This window comes from Pongo pygmaeus, chromosome 4 (genome assembly GCF_028885625.2).
Source record: "Pongo pygmaeus isolate AG05252 chromosome 4, NHGRI_mPonPyg2-v2.0_pri, whole genome shotgun sequence".
In the NCBI taxonomy this organism is placed as follows: domain Eukaryota; kingdom Metazoa; phylum Chordata; class Mammalia; order Primates; family Hominidae; genus Pongo; species Pongo pygmaeus.
Window position 1 is genome coordinate 43,186,195 of NC_072377.2, and position 17,887 is coordinate 43,204,081.

Genomic DNA, 17,887 nt, shown 5'->3' on the forward strand with positions numbered 1-17,887 from the left:
CCTCGAGACTCCCATGTCGAGGAATCAAAGGCTGAAACCACAGACGGGCTCCAGTCCCCTCAGGAAGACGGAAATGCTACCGATGGCGGAGTCCAAAGCGGCCTGATGCAGCCTGGAGATGCCAGCGCCTGCGGAGGTGGAAGGACACAAGCCCACGGCGCCCTCTGCAGTTCAGGCCGCCCCCGGAAGCTGCTGAAAACCCAGGGTTCCATCAGGAAGGAACCCGGAAAGGAGAGGAACCCCAGCCTTTCTGCAAGCCTGCGACACGACCTGCTTCAACGAACACTGCCCTGGAAGGAGCCCGAGGCAACCCAGTGGGGACCCTCATTCTGTCCCTGCGGACTTTTACCCTGGAACTGTGCCCTGCACGCACAAGAGCCTTGAGGTCTCTGCTGTGAAGATCATTCCTTAATTTGTTCTTCCTCTCCTGAACGTCCTGAACATTTTTTCATTTAGAGAAACTCTCTTGATGTAATGAATAATATGCAATGTGCTAAAGAACTGTTCTTGTAGATGTACTCAGAATTGCTATGGCTCTTCCATTGAAACTGTACATGTATTGAATAAAGCCTTTCCCTATTCCCCACCTGTGGAATTGATTTCAAGCTGGTAAATCAAGACTGGTATAGATGGGCCTGAAGCAGACAGAAAGGGGGCAGGGACCCAGCTCAGAGGCCTTTATTTTTATTTATTGATTTATTTATTTATTTATTTTTTGATGGTGTCTTGCTGGCTGGGTCGCCCAGGCTTCCGTGCAGTGGCGCAATCTTGCTTCAGTCTAAATTCCAGGGGGCCTTTAAGGAGCTGTGGATACTAACAGAGTGGGAGGGGACAGCTGGGTGGATCACTTGCTGGAGTTGCTTCAAAACTGACTGTGGCCCTCCAGATGAAGCCAGGAAATTGACATTAACAGTGTTCTTTACATCAGGGGTCCCTAACCTTTGTGACACCAGAGACTGGTTTTGGGGAAGGCAATTTTTCCATGGGTGAGGGTTGGGGAGACAGGGATGATTTGGCGATGAAGCTGTCCTACCTCAGATCGTCAGGCGTCAGATTCTCAGGAGAAGCGCGCAAGGTAGATCCCTCGCATGCGCAGTTCACAATAGGGTTGGCGCTCTTTTGAGAATCTAAGTCAGGTCAGATAAGCGGAGCTCAGGCGGTAGTACTCGCTTGCCTGCCAGTCACCTCCTGCTGCGCCGCAGGTTTCCTAACAGGCCACCGACCGCTACCGGTTCGCTGCCTGGGGAGTTGGGGATCCCCGTTTTAAATGGTTTAAAGGTTACGTTGTCATAAGGGGTGAAAGAGGGGTTTGGGATGTCCCTCCATCGGCGTGAGGCCGATGGTGCCCGCATACTGCGAGGCTGGCTGGAGTGCTCTTTATGGCGCGGGGCAGATGTAACCTCTTTGCCTCGTTTTCCCCTGCGCTGCCCAGACATCTCTCGGACTGTCTGCAGCATCAAGATATGGGCTTCAGAGCACGTTTTTAGCACCCGTGGGAAACTGTTACAACAGCTGCAATGCAGAAATATCCAAGCCCTGTGAACCCGAGCATTGTGTGGGTTGACGTGTTGAACAGAGGTATAGATCCCTCCAGAGAGTTGCACAGCTACAGACTTCTCCGCACAGTGGGAACTGCAAACCTCTTACTGGTGCAACAAAACCCAAAACATATGTACTAGAATATTCTGTAGTTAATCCTGTAGAGAAAACAATGGAATTTAAATCTACTAATATTTCACTTACAAATATGATTTCAGTAGGTGAGAGATTTATACACAAACCACATCATCGGGACCCCCCAAAAGGCTATTTTGACTCAAGAAGCCATAATCGCTGAAGAGAGGTAGCCTCAGCAGTTACCTTGAAGGACTGATGGCAAGAACGATACCTTCAAATGCTAATAAAGGCCGAGAAGCACTGAAATGAGTCATACATAAATTACATGTTAAGACTGAAGAATAGACAGCTTCCGCCAAGAGGAAGCATATAAGAACTTCGATGGCAGCGGCTGCAGCAGCATTAGTAGAGAATTGATAATGAACGTGCGAAGACAACGTCAAGTACCCCATGTCTCTCCAAGCTGGCAATATATTTATTTTAAAAATATAAATACGTTTTAAGTAGAATTTTTTAAAGTAGGCTGATATAAGAACGCGACATTACATCAAAACAAAGAGATGCATGGCCTCTAAACAAAAGGGATCACCTGAAATTCGTGTTGTTTGAAATGACTGTCTGATTTTGAGGATTCCAGTATTTATGTGAAAATTTCACGATTTTTTGAAAGCAATCCTTTTTAACGTTCATTTTAACTTCAGGGTGCATGTACAGCTTTGTTAAATAGATAAACTTTTGTCATAGGGGTTTGTGTACACATTATTTTATCACCCAAGTATGACGCCTCCTGCCCATTAGTTATTTTTCCCAATCCTCTCCCTCCTTTCACCATCCACCTTCAATAGGCTCCAGTGTCTGTTATTCCCCTCTTTGTGTCCATGTGTTCTCATTATTCAGCTGCAGCTTATAAGTGAGGATATATGGTATTTGCTTTTCTGTTCCTGCGTTAGTTTGCTAAGGATAATGGCCTCCAGCTCTGTCTATGTTCCTGAAAAGACATGATCTTGTTCTTTTTTAATGGCTGCATTGTATTCCATAGTGTATATGTACTACGTTTTGTTCATCCAGTCTACCTTTGATGAGCATTTTGGATGATTCCGTGTCTTTGCTATTGTGAATAGTGCTGCAATGAACATACACATGCATGTGTCTTTGTGATATAACAATTCATATTCCTTTGGGTTATACCCAGTAATGGGATTTCTGGGTAAAATGATATTTCTGTTTCTTGGTCTTTGGGGAATTACCACACTGTTTTTCACTAAGTTTGAAATAATTTACACTCACTAATGGCGTATAAACAAAATTTTAACATTTTTGTAAAGTGCTGGGAAGGTGGCATTGACGTTGAATCAAGATAGAATTTTAAAACTTTTCACACATTGCACCCCTACCTGGCTTTGGCCCCATGCCAGAACAAAGCAGAGCCATCTCTTATATACACACAATTGCCCTATTGCTATAAACTTCAACAGCTTGCATGAGGGAATTCAATTTAAAAGGAGGAACTGTGTGGTTTTCAAAGACCTTAATTCATATAAAATAACTTGCTTTGCTATAAACCATTATTAAAAACCAGTGTTTGGGTTTAGTACTTAAATATATTTGGAGCAAAAATGATCACTAAAATAATATATGTCTCTAATAAAAATATGCTTTTATTGTAATACAAAATACTGTATTGATTTCCCAAAGTTTTGCAACCCAGTAAAGACATTACCTTCCTCGGATTTGTACTTCGTGATTTAATATGCTGTGGCATGGGCTGGTTGGTTATGTTAACTGGAAAAATAAATTCATTACTTGAAAATCAAAATATGACAAGTAACAAGGAGTGGGGCAGATTAAAGAGGACCAGAGGAAGATTCTTAGCCTTGTGCCTTCTGAGTTAACGACCACAGCATTCCAGGGCATTAGTTCCAGATCAGACAATTCCAGGCAGCTACAGAAGTCTTCCCTGGTGAGTCTTGCTCAGGATCTGGAAGTGCAAGATCAAAGTGCCAGTGATTCAGCTCCTGGTGAGGGCTGTCTTCCTGTCTTGCTGATCGCAATGTTGTAGCTGTGTTCTCACATGGCACAGAGAAAGAGGGAGAGACAGAAAGGGGGAGAAAGTGAGAGATGGAGAAGGGTAGAGAATGAGAGAGACATAATATCTCTTCCCCTTCTCATAAGGGCACTAATCCCATTACGAAAGCCCAACCCTCATAACCTCATCTAAACACAATTGTCTCCCAAAGGCCCCATCTCTAAATACCATCACCTTGTGGATTAGCTAAACAAAATTATCATGAATTTTGGGGAACACAATTCAGTCCATAGCACCAAGTCTATGTGATGCTCGCTCTCATAATCGCTGCCCATCTCAAGACCTACAGCAACTAAGACACATTTCTTTCTGCAGGCATTTCAGAAGACTGTGATACAAAAATGTGCCATAGAGAATACATTCATTTGGGACTTTTAAACTCTCCTGTTCCCTCAAATGCATTAATTAATAAATTAATTAATGTTAACATCTAGTTTATGGGTTCTGATTTAACACCCATAAACTAGATGTTGACACTAATTTATTTATAAATGTATTATTAATTTACTGTAATAAAATAATTGATTAATTAATTTTGAGATAGTGTCTCACTCTAACACCCTGGATTATTTGGGTTATTTCAGAGCGTCCCTCTGGCAGGTGGTATTGTTTCACATTCATTGCTTGCCTATATGGGGGCAAGTATACAGGCATCCATTGGGTCCATCCCTGTTTATTCCTTGATTACCTTCCAGACTGGGACCTTATTCTTATTCAGCTCATTGAGATTCACTAATGCTTAACTCGTAGCAGAGATTTTATTTCAGATTAATGGGTTCAAAAGTGTGACCAATGCCCTATGTCATAATTCTCTTTAACTCGGAAATGACTCAGACATTCAACGGTATCTGAAATAATTTTAAGATTTTAAGTTACATTAAAAGTTCACCTACAAGCACTGATTTTATTTATATTTACACAATGTATTCATTTGTAGCAGTTTATCTAGATTAGTTGTTAGAACTGAGACATCAGACAAAGATAATCATCGCTCAAAGTCTTTTTTTTGCTAACAATTTGCATAGCCTGTGAATATCAGGTGTTTGCCTAAGCAAAAATCTTAAACACACAGGCATTTTTGCAGATAATTCAGAAAAATTAGCTGTTCTTATGGAACCAACAATGTTAAATTAGTCTTATTTATCAAAAAAGTCATTCAAAGAAAGAGTATTCTGTTTTTGGTTGAGTTTATGATCTTATAACATTCATGTCAAATCCTTGCGCTTTAAAATATCTAGCAAAGGCAAATATAAAACTCATCTAATTAGTAAACCCAGACAATAATGTATGCTGACAATTCTGAAGACATTTCTATTTTTATTTTCTCCATAATTTTAAGGCAAGCTTATTATTAAAGATTACTAAATTCACATAAATTTGAAAAGCATTTGGGCTTTCTTACTAAATTTATGAGCACTCATTTACTCATAAACCAATGCGGTGCCACTGTAGACATAACATATAGTACATGTAACATCCATAGAAACGCATATCCATACACACAAAGATCAAATAGATGTCACCGTGAAACTCTAGCCATGACATGGCATCATAAACTCATTCTTTCACAGAAGACAGCTGGATCCAAATTATTTCTGACAAAATTGGGACCTGTCCTCATGGCTAAACTTTATCTGCCCTGATAGGTAATCCAATTAATGCTGTGGACAAAAACTTTGGGTAAAGCAGTTTCCAAAGCAGTTCTATTTTTAAAACTTTTTTAAACCTTTTTTGTTTGTTTGTTTCAAATACAAAATTTCCAATGTTTACTTCTTAGATAGAACTGGCTGAACGGCATACAAAAAACAAGCTCTCCAATAGCCTTGAATTAGCAGTATCATAAACGGTAAGAGCACGAAAATGGCCCTTAGCTTCTTCTCAGTTTGGGAAGATGTTACAGTGCCAGGATTATCTCATAACAATTGTAAACATGAACAGAATCTGATAAATCAAAATGATGAGTCAGGAATGGGCATCTGTGGCGGGAATCCTGTGGCGATCAACAACATCCATATGCGGTGAAGTTGCCTGACTCAACAATTGTGGGCCGCTGCTATTTTCACCCTTTCAGTGGTTAAATGTTAAAATACCTGACAATACCAAGTGTTAGAGAGTATATGAAACTTTAGAGTATCTTACGTATTGTAAGTGGGAACACGTGTGGTACCATCACTTTGAAAAAGAATCTGTTGTCTTATGAAGCTGCAAGTCACATATCTCAAAACCTACCAATGCCATTTCAGAGCACACTCCCACGAAAAGTTCTTGCACATAAATGCATACCAGGAAATATGTAAAAGGATGTTGTATCTTTGCTTTTAACAGTAACAAAAACCTGATGGAAAGGGAGGATCCAAAACTCCATTAATAGGAGAGTGGATGAAAATTATTATGGTATATTTTCAAAATGGAATATTTTACAAAGTCCAAATAAGTAAATCAAATTACTCAAAAGTCTGGTTGCATCATAACAATATAATGTTCAGTAGAAAAAAAATGGTTGATAAGACTACATAGAGCATGGTTACATTTTATAAAGTTAATATTTTAAAAATGTCCATTAAAATATGTAGATACATATTGATAAATAAATCTAAATTAAAAATAAGCAATTGAATAACAAACTCAGAATTCACATTGGTTATGTTGATTTAGAGAGTTGGGAGAAGGGATACAAAAAATCATATCCATAAAAAATTAAATTGAAAGATAGACCTTAAATTTACACCAAAAATGAATTTCTTAACACTGAACGGCAAAATCACATTTACCCATCCATCCACAGACAAAACTGCACCACTTAAAATCTCCCTGAGTGAAGCTGTGCCTCTACAAAATAGAGAAAATGGAAAAGCAAGCACACTACAAAACTACTACAAAGTGTATTTTCCAAGCAAAGCCGGCTAAAAGAAAAGGAACACAATTGGAGAGACCAAACTTTCTATGTCCCGGTCCACTCCCAAACTCTACATCAGGCAATATTTGAGTTAGATAATTCTCTGTGCCATGATTTGCAGTTGAGAAGTAAATAAGGTAAAGTAGAAACTACACTTGGCAGAGGGCTTGTCACAAATCACCATTCAATATGAACTACTCAATCTTGGGGGAGAACTAAAAAATGTGGCAAGAATATAAAATTGCTTATGAGAAGTTACTTTATGGAAATTGGAGGGGGGAAATGATTTCCCCACATAAACATTTTTTTCAGTGTTTTGAACTACTCTGTAAAAAGACAAATGCAATCATATTAATATATTTTAAGAATTACAACTCTAAGCTCCTTGTTATTGACAAGAAGTAAACAAAATAAAATGACACCAAGAATTAAAAATAAAGAGCTGAATACCTGAATTTAATCAATTTTAAGATAAGTCATAAGATAAGTCATTTGCCGTTTTCATATCTCTGAAATAGGTATATATTTTAAATCTGCTGGTCTTCCAGGAATGTGACATAGTTTAACTAGCAGATTTTTCTTAGTAGTATTGAAATAATGACACATCTTACAATGACTAGTTTCTTAGATTGAGGAAATTATAATTCTAGACAAATGTTAAGCCAAGGAAGGCCAGTGTAGCTCTAGTACTACATTGGCTTAGCCTCTCTCTTCAAATTACATAGCTTGCTGAAATAATCCAATTAGATCATCTGAAACCAAAAAAAAAAACAAGACAAACCAACACAAAAGATGTGTCTGATTGTTACAGGACCAACAGGTTGGGATACCTGCTGTGCAGTAACATAAATATACACCAAAACACTGAAACAGCAGGGCTTGCAACAGAAAAAGAATGTAATGATAGCAGGGCAGCCAGGTGAGAAAACAGGAGGGACCCTCAAACCCACCTCCCCGAGAAGTTCTGGTCTGGAGGTTTTTGTTTGTTTTTGTTTTGTTTTGTTTTTAACAGAATCTTGCTCCATCACCCAGGCTGGAATGCAGTGGTGTGATCTCAGCCCACTGCAACCTCTGCCTTCCGGGTTCGAGCAATTCTCCTGCCTCAGCCTTCTCCTGCTTCAGCCTCCTGAATACCCAGGATTACAGGTGTGCACCACCACACCCAACTAATTTTTGTATTTTTAGTAAAGATGGGATTTCACCATCTCTACTGGTCAGGCTGGTCTCATACTCCTGACGTCGTGATCTGCCCACCTCAGCCTCCCAAAGTCCTGGGATTACAGGAGTGAGCCACCGTGCCCGGCCCAGGTCTGGAGTTTTTAAGGAGATTGTGGAGAGCAAGAGACTGAAAAATTGGGGTCATTGATTGTTTGGGGTAAAGGGGATGAAATCATCAAAATATAGAAATTGCATTCTTCGGTAAGCCAGCTCCTCATGGGGTCTTTCAGACTAGCTGGCATCAATAGTTTTATCAGTCTTCAGGACATAAAAGAATATCTCAAATGAAAACCTTGGCATTTTACAATGTTCAACGTGTTCTCTACAGAGCAGTTAAGGGAAACTATAATCTTGTGATAGGGTCTGCATAATTTTGACAGGGTATAATTATTCTGCATAATTATTCTCATAATTTGGGGCAATAAGCACCAAAGAACTATGAGCAAGAAGGCCAGACAACAAGGTGACCTAATCGTTAACGCTGAATGTACTGCAGGCTTGATATATTTTTTATTCTCCTTCTCTCATTTTCCCTGATTAACTTTATAAAGTTTATAGGAATGGTTTCATGACTGTCATTTCCTTTCGGAAATTAATTTAAAGGAAAAACGTTAAAATAATTCCTGGATATCTTTTCAAATAATGTATTATATTTTATTTATATCATTTCATTGCGTAGCAAACTCCACTGTTAGGAATAAATTTGAGAATATATTTGGAAATGCAAAATGGCAAAAGGCATTACATCCCTCGTCCATGGTGCAACATGAGCATATGCAGCCGAGACTCCATCCACCTCTGTTTTGGATACTGAAATGTTAAAATTGGTAGTTACCGATGAGAGGAATTGCAGTGGAAGTAGGAATAACAGAGGAAGGAGAATAACTTTAAAAAATGCATATAATCACATAACCTATAAGGGTCTTGCAAAAAAAATACTGTCAAAAGCATCATATTAGCTCAACATATTTGCGTTTTTTAAGTTTGTTTGTTTGTTTTTTTTTTTTTTTTTTTTGAGACGGAGTCTCGGTCTGTCGCCCAGGCTGGAGTGCAATGGCGCGATCTCCGCTAGCTGCAAACTCCGCCTCCCGGGTTCACGCCATTCTCCTGCCTCAGCCTCCTGAGTAGCTGGGACTACAGGCGCCCGCCACCACGCCCGGCTAATTTTTTGTATTTTTAGTAGAGACGGGGTTTCACCGTGTTAGCCAGGATGGTCTTGATCTCCTGACCTGTGATCCACCCCCCTCGGCCTCCCAAAGTGCTGGGATTACAGGCGAGAGCCACCACGCCCAGCCAAAAACAATTTTTGAGGTACAATTTTATGTAAGGCATAGGATTCTTCTTTTTCAAAACCCAACCTAATTATTTCTTTACTCATTTCCCTACTTGATATCAATGCCTGATAACCTGGGACTTCAATGTAGCTCCAGCATGAACTACCTTTGTGATCTTGGACTGTGGTGTAAACTCACTGAGCCTCATCTTTAAACCAAGCAATACCTCTTTGATATGCTAAAACATCAAATTCACGTGTATTTTGTCTAGGCATGCCTGACACACAGAGTTTCTAGAGGAAAGATCCTGCCCTCTAAGCCCTGGTGCAACAGACATCACCACACCCGTTCCTGGGATCCCTGACTGTACTTCCTGCTTCCTGGATCTCTTTTCAAATAATGTATTATATTTTATTTCATCTCTGAATGATTAAATAAGAGGTCAAATTTGCTCCTATTTTACAAAGTCCCTTTCATGAATACATTCCTACTAAGTTAATGTTTAGAGATTGCTTGGCAGAAAATAATCTTCTCAGTTGTTAATAAAATCATTAATTTTTGTTTTTTATGGCTTGAAAGATAATTGTAATAAAAACAAATATAAAATGGTGACTTCTTTGGTGTATTTTTTCTGTAAGTCAATTTTTTCCATTTCAGGTCATAGCCACAGTGAAATTATAATATATCTTCATCAGAGTCAAATATTCTATTTACAAAAGCATCATCGTAAATAGAAAATATTCTATTTACAAAAAAAACAGAATTTCATGATCAGATATTATTCTTTACTGTTAATAAAGTAATAACGTGCCAGACTGAAGCCAACATTTCACACCCATGTGTTAATATTCTACCATGGGCAGGGTATGGTGTCTCACACATGTAATGACAGCTCTTTGTGATGCAGAGTGGGGAGGATACCTTGAGGCCAGGAGTTCGAGACCAGCCCAGGCTACATAGAAAAGTCCTGTCTCTACAAAAAAATTATTTTATAAATTAGCCATGGGTGGTAGCACACAGACCTAAAGTCCTAGCTATTCCGGGTGTTGAGGTGGTAAGGTTCCCTTAGGTGTAGGAGGTAGAGATTACAGTGAGCTACAATTGTGCCACTGCATCCCAACTGTTACAGCACCAACAGATTCATATGCCTGCTGCACACTAACATACCAATTACACTGAGACAGCAGAGTTTGCATCAGAGAAAGAGTTTAATGATTACAGGCTACTGAGTGAGGAGACAGGAGCAAACCCTGAAATGCATCATTCCAGAGAGTTCTGGGCTACAGTTTGTAAGGGGATTGTGGAGGATGAGAGGCTGGAAAATTGGAGAAATTCATCAGTTGGGGTAGGGAGATGAAATCATCAGGATGTGGAAACTGCATTTTCTGGCGACTCACCTTCTCATGGGATCCTGCAGAACAGCTGATGTGAGTAGTTTTCCTAGCATGCAGGACCTGAAACAATATTTCAAAGGGAAAACTTAATGTTTCCTTAATATTGAAGTCGTTATCTATAAAGTAGTTGAGGGGAACTATAATCTTGTAGCAGAGTCTACATACTTTGGAGAAAATAGGCAGCAAACAACTATAAGGAAGCAGGTCAGGGACAAGTTGACCTAATGATTAATGCTGAGTGTGCTGGGATATAGTATGGATGTTTGTCCCCGCTCAGATCTCATGTTGACTTAAAATCCCCAAGGTTAAAGGTGGGGCTTGGTGGGAGATATGGGGTCATGGGAGTGGATTCCTCCATGGCTTGATGCTGTTTTTGCAATAGTAAGCTTTTGCACCATCTCATCGTTTAAAAGTGTGTGACAACTCTCCACCACTCTCTCTCTCTTGCTTCCGCTCTGACATGTGATGTTCCTGCTCCTCCTTTGCCTTACATCATGACCGCAAGCTTCCTGAAGACTCCCCAGAAGCAGACGCCACGATGCTTCCTTGTACAGCCTGCAGAATCCTAAGTCAATTGAACCTTCTTTTGTTTTGTTTTGTTTTTTACGAAATGCCCAGTCTCAGGTATTTCTTTATAGCATGCAATAATGGCCTAATACATGCCACATGCTGAATTTACATTCATTTCTCTCTGATAAAGTTTAGATGACATTTCTCCTCCAAATATCATGTTGAAATGTAATCCTCAATATACAGATGGGGTCTGGTAGGAGGTGTTTTGGTCATGGGGGCAGATCCCTTAGGAATGGCTTGGTGCCCTCCCCTCCATATTAAGTTTACAGGAGATCAAGTTGTTTTAAAGGAGGCCCGGTACCTCTCCCTCTCTCTCTTGCTCCTTCTTTCACCATGTGATACACATGTTTTTCCTTTGTCTTCCACAATAAGTGGAAGCTTCCTGACACCCTCAACAGAAAACGCTAGTGTCATGCTTGCACAGCACAAAACTGTGAGCCAAAATAAAAATCTCTTCATTATAATTTAATCAGTCTCAGTTATCCATTATAGTGGGAACATCAAATATCTGAGACAGGTCTCAGTCAATTTAAGAAGTTTATTTTGCCCAGGTTAAGGGCACGCACCCATAACACAGCCTCAGGGAGGTCCTGACCACATATGCCCAAGGTGGTCATGGCACAACTTGGTTTTATGTACTTTGGGGAGACATGAGACATCAATCAATATACATAAGATGTACATTGGTTCTGTCCGGAAAGGCGGAAAAACTCAAAGTGGGGAGGGGCTTCCCAGGTCATAGATTGGTAAAAAACAAACAGTTGCATTCTTTTAGGTTTCTGATTAGCCTTTCTAAAGGAGGCAATCAGATATGCATTTATCTCTGTGAGCAGAGGGATGACTTCGAGTTCTATCTGTGCTTTGTCCACAAGGAAATTCCTTGTGAGGGTGAGGGAGGTATGTGGCTTTTTTTTTCCTTTGAGAGCAAGTTTTGCTCTTGTTGCCCAGAATGGTGTGCAATGGCGGGACCTCAGCTCACCGCAACCTCCACCTCCCAGATTCAAGCGACTCTCCTGCCTCAGCCTCCCGAGTAGCTGGGATTACAGGCATGTGCCATCACACCCGGCTAATTTTGTATTTTTGGTAGAGACGGGGTTTCTCCATGTTGGTCAGGCTGGTCTCAAACTCCCGACCTCAGGTGATCCGCCCACCTCAGCCTCCCAAAGTGCTGGGATTATAGGCGTGAGCCACTTTGCCTGGCCGGTATGTAGCTTTTTCAACTTAGCAGCTATATTCTTTAGGAATAGAGTGGAAGGTAGGTTTGCCCTAAAGTTCCCAGCTTAACTTTTCCCTTTGGCTTAGTGATTTGGGGGTCCCTGGATTTATTTTCCTTTCACGTTTCCTCCCTTTTCTTTTGAAATTCTTTTAGATAAAGCATTTTACAAGAAAGTGAGTCACCTCTAACATGATATTTGGAGGAGAAGAGTCATCTGATCTCTCATGGCTACGATGGTTTATTCCCAGTTGGGTAGGACCCACATTATTAGGAGAGCTCATTTTTAGCAGGTTGTGAAGTCTCACATCCTGTGAAGAGAAAATACAGGTAGGAAAAGAAAAAACAGCAACAAACAAAGAAAAAAAGAAGATTCTGGAAAATCGATATGGGCCATAATACTTTGAAGTCCATACATCAGCAGGCAGGTATGAGAGTGGTTTTTGTATGTATGTAGGTTGTTCTTATTTACTTCTGAAGTTTAAGTTATCTAGCTTCATTTTGCAGGGCCTTAAGAAAGCACAGTTTAGTTTTCGGTGATTTAAAATTAGGAAAAATGGGAAGGGGAAAGGAAAAGAAAGAAGAAAGTAATTGAAAACGTTAATTTGGAGACTTTTAGCCAGAAAAAAATTTGGAATTCAGTCCAAACTGTAGAAAATAATAAAAATTAAATAACATTAGGCAAGACTAGAATCTAACAACATGTATACTACAGTTGTTGAAACATAATTTTTCTCTCTCCAGTTTCCCATTTTTACTAAAGAGAAATCATGGTAGGACCTATTTGCTTTATTATACTTGGCCTAATCATTTGTATAAAGTGCCGCAAGAACAATTATTTTTCACACAAGACTTTTTAAATGACTTTGATGGAACTTTGTTCCATAGAAAAAGTCTCAGATAAGACTTTTTAAAAGCCAAGCCCAGCCATGGCTTTGTACCACCGAATACATATGAGTTGGGTAAATTCCCCTCCTCTTGAGGTCCCATCACTTGGGGCTCCTGGGCTTGTCAGAAAGTGACATTCTTTATTTACCACAAGTCAGAAACCTTGTATAGGGACTGTGTAGACGAGGTTTGGGGCCCGTTTTCCCAAGGGGCTTTTATTGGCTCTGTAAGTCAAGTTTGACTCCTTAAAGAAAAGCGCACCATTTCAGTCAAAGCCTTGGTAAAATAACCAGTTTCTCCAATGGTGTTCTGTTGCAAAAGAAAACATTCTTACTGCACTTATGCAAATAACTACATTGACATAAGTTAAGAATATTCACCAATAGTTTGCAAATTCTGGAGAAATCAGGTAAAGAGAGAAACAAATATGCTCCAAATTTTGTTCACTGGAGTATACTTTACTGAATTGTTAAAAGCTGTCAATAGCTCAACAGTAAAGTTTCCTTGACTCAGAAAAACATAACAAAGGGTCAGCAATTTTTTAAGGTTCAGCAATTTTTTAGCAAAAAAATCAACAATATCACTTCAGTCTTCTATTTGTTCAGTCCATGCAATTAACTCCTGTTCTGTTTGATATTCACGAATATTTCAGTTCTCCATGAGAGTCCTAAAAGTTTACTCCTCCATTCTACTTTTTTAAAAAAAATTTTCCCAACCAGACTCGTGTCACATTTTTCTTTATTCTAATGTCACAATCTCCAGAGTAATTAGAAACCTGCATTCAAAAACACCTATCAAAGTCCAATAGCTAATTATAAACGAGGTTTTGAAGAGGATTAAAAATAAGACAATTGTCTGTGGATGACAAAGTCTTAGGACAGGGTTTTATAATCTATCAAACATTTGTGGGGAGTGTTTTACGAAAAAAAACAAAACCTTTGAGCTACACAGTGAATGTAAAGCTGAGGCTAGACAGGAATGGGATAGGGTGAATCTTCAGTCCCAGAGATCAACAGCCAATGGTTCATTTTTTGTAGGTTAACCTGACCTGGTGGAGTCCTCCACTGGTACCAAGCACAGTTCTTCACTTTCAACTCTAGATGACTTACCCCGGGGCACTTTGACCTTTTGCTTTCTGTATAGCCTCCTCCACAGTCTTTCTTTTACCTACTCTACTAGACTAAGTGATTATAACTGTTACTATCTTTTCTGAGCCTATAATCAAAAGTCAGTACCTGACAAAGAAGCAGATTGTTAAATCCAAGAATTTCTCTGTATCAGGAAAGTATTAATACGGATTCCTGCCTCCTCATTCATTAGTTGCACAGCTTCCTGCAACATAACAACTGGCCAGAAGATTCACCTGTGCAAATTGCCTGAGTGTTGGAGACTTTGCTTTTCTTTGATCCCTCCCACCATCCACCCCGTTTTTCTGTTTTGTGTCACTTTCATTTGGTTAATAATATTCTAACAATATTTATCATTATAGTTATCTTGATTTGATGCAATTTTTCTTCATGAGATTGATAAAAAATATTAGTCTTTCTTAATTCTTTATTATTTATTGTTCTGGATAACACACTGGAAAGGGAAATAGGAAAGGCTCTACATCATTTGTCACATGTGCTCCACAATTTGCCCTCAAGTTTGATTCCTAGGTCCTACCACCCACACAAAACTGCCATTGCCAGCCTGCTCCAATTCTACCCAATTACTAGCCGTTGTCATACTTCAAAGTTCCTATGACCTCCTCCAGAGGAGCACAATTTTGTATTTGATCACTTTCTGACCTCCCTGGAATCCACCCCACCTCCAATCACACTAGGATTAGAATCTAAATTCTGCCGCTACCTTGATATCAGTCTCTGTAGGGAAGCAGCCTGCAGCCTCCTATGGACTCCCATCAAGACAGGTTACCTTTTCCCGCTACAGGGTGCTGCTCACAGACTTTTTACTAAGATGGGAAGCTGGAGTAGAAATGGGAAGAGAGGGTCGGGCGCGGTGGCTCATGCCTGTAATCCCAGCACTTTGGGAGGCCGAGGCGAGCAGATCACGAGGTAAAGAGATCGGGACCATCCTGGTCAACGTGGTGAAACCCCGTCTCTACTAAAAATACAAGAATTAGCTGGGCGTCGTGGCACGCTCCTGTAGTCCCAGCTACTCAGGAGGCTGAGGCAGGAGAATCCTTGAACACGGGAGGCAGAGGTTGCACTGGGCCGAGATTGCGCCACTGCACTCGAGCCTGGTGACAGAGGAAGACTCTGTCTCAAAAGAAAAAAAAAAAAGACAAGAAAAAGAACTAGGAAGAGAGAACTGTTGGTAGGTATTTTGCTTTGCAATGACTCCAGGCTGCTCTTCTATTTCATAGTGTCTGTAACTATGTGGGTGAGAACAGTGTAGTTTTTCCTTTATTCTCGCAACCACAGGACCAGGAGGCAATTGGAGGAGCCTCAAACAGCAGGGAAGGTTTTGGCTAGCTGAAGAAGGGGTATGGTGGGAGGGAGATAGAGGCAAATGCCTTGGGGGAGAGAATTGCAAGGGCAAAATAGATTTCCTTACCTGGCAGTGCCTTCTCTGCCTTTGTCCTGCCATTGCCTCTGCCTAGGATCCCCCAGAAAAGGATAGTAGTGGTTTGCACAGGAGCAGAAGTGGTGAAAATGGGAAATGATGAGTGTGGATGGAGATGCTCGTGGCAGGGTCTGTAGGTCTCTTTGAGGGGGCTCAACTCACAAAGTGCAGATTTTTATTGAAATACGAATGCTTGTAGGAAAGGACATTTTCCTACTGAGCAATGGCAGTTCCATATTTCTTATCAGAAAGGAAGTAGGCCTCAGTCTGATCGAAAAGTGAGGAGAGGGAGGATTCAACACTTACAAGTTCACCTGCATTGCATTTCCCAGAAGAAAGAAAAAAATCAATAATGCATTTCAAAGATCACGGTGCCAGAGACAGAGAACCACAATTTGAGCATTTCCCTGGGCTTAGAGGCGGATGTCTCACTGACAATTTCACGTCCAACGCCGGAGTCTCCCAGTCCATTTTTCTCCCCAGCTGTTTTAGAACTATCCCCAAATATCAAGGATATCTGAATGAGTGAACCATCAGAATAAGGAGCGATTCCCACAGAGTTCCATCCCACAGGGAAGGGACGGGACCAGCGGGGCAGGCCTGAAGCCTGGGTTGAACGGCACTATGCCTTTCATTCTTCACCGATATCTTGGACCTAGAGTTTCCAGGTTCCGAAGGGATGCGGTTGTTGACCGCTAGCCTAGAATCCGTGAGGGCTGAACTGGGACGAAGGCCTAGGACAGAGAGGTGGTGTGGAAGGACCCAGCCGCGGCCACTGAAAGAGCAGCTTCCTGCATTGTAAAGTGTTCGCGACCTGCATTTGTTTTGCTTTCTTCCTGGAGGAGCCAAATCCGTCGCATTCCGGATCCTTATTCCAGCTCCTTTCCCTCTGGGAATCGCACTGGATCGGTCGCGGGGCCCTAAGTAATTAGAGATCACGGTTCAGCCAAGAAAAATACAGGTTTTCTTAAGCCTGAAGCCACTGACTTGAGGAGGGAGCGTGAGAGTAATGCCAGTAGCAGTTTTTTATTTCGTTTTCTTTTTTGTTTTCTAGTCACTAGGCCACCAAAGAAAGTTCCACCCAACGGCCAGTCGATCCGTCGCAGCGACGCTCCTTTCCCTGCACGGAGGGTTTATGGCTGACACCTCCACTTGTTTCTCAGAGCCGGGGCTGACTGCCGGCTGCACCTTTGAATGGCGACCAAAAATGACATGCATTTGTCTGGCAAAGTCGCTGGCGTTCGCCTGGTGCCCGCGCTTGCCGGGTCCTAGCGCAGCCAGATTCTCACACCAGCGAGTCCAGCGCCCAGCCCCACTCCTGCCTCGGATCAACGGTTTCTCACATCCGCCTCCGCGGAAGCACTGGCCTGACAGTTTTCCGGTTGCGACAGCGCTAGTTGAGCCAAACAAAACGTTTTCCTGCTTGCTCTGGGGGTGCCATTCTCCATCCGAGGCCTTCTAGTCCCGGTGTCGCGGTCGCAGCACCCGGCGTCACGGTCGCAGCACCCGGCGGTGGTTGGCTCTTTCGCCAGCGGCGCGGAGCGGGCGGTTTTGCTGTCACAGCACACGTGGCACGGAGTTTCTCGGAGGCCGAACCCCTCTTTTTTCTCAGAGTCCACGGTTTCTTGGTGACAGAGCCGTTGGTTGCTCTATAAGGAATGTTGTCCTTGACAACCCGCCGGCTGCAGTCATTCGCAAGCTCCAGGCACCGACATTTCGCAGAACTGAGGTCTCTCGGTCTCGGCACAGCTCGTTGCCCGGTGCCTCCATTTTCTCGGGGCGACAGCACTCAGGTCGCCGATCTGAGGGATTCGGAGCTTCCCCAGCTGCGCTGAGCCTGGCGTTCCCGGGCGGCGGCGGCGGCGGCGGCGCTGGGCTGGGGGAGCCCGCCGCTCCTCCGAGCCGGTGACAGGGGAGCTGCCCGGGCGCTGTTTCTTCCCAGCGCCGCCAGCGCCGCGGCAGAACCCGCAGAACAGCTCGGCCTCCAGAACCCTGTGCTGTGGCGGCGCCGTTGGCGTGTCTGTCGCAGGACCCCGCGGATTCGTCCGTCGTTGACTTGTTGGTCACAACAAGTTTCGATTTCAGGGTGCCTGCGTTTCCTTATCTTTTCTCTTCTTTTCCTTTTGTTTTGTTTTGAGACAGAGTCTCGCTGCGTCGCCC

The 17,887-nt window shown here is 42.0% G+C and overlaps 1 pseudogene; it reads left to right on the forward strand.

The window, feature by feature from the left end:
- The first annotated feature begins 1,314 nt into the window (after positions 1 to 1,314).
- LOC129036163 (PRELI domain containing protein 3B-like) lies at positions 1,315 to 2,034 on the forward strand (annotated as a pseudogene).
- The last annotated feature ends 15,853 nt before the right edge of the window (positions 2,035 to 17,887 follow it).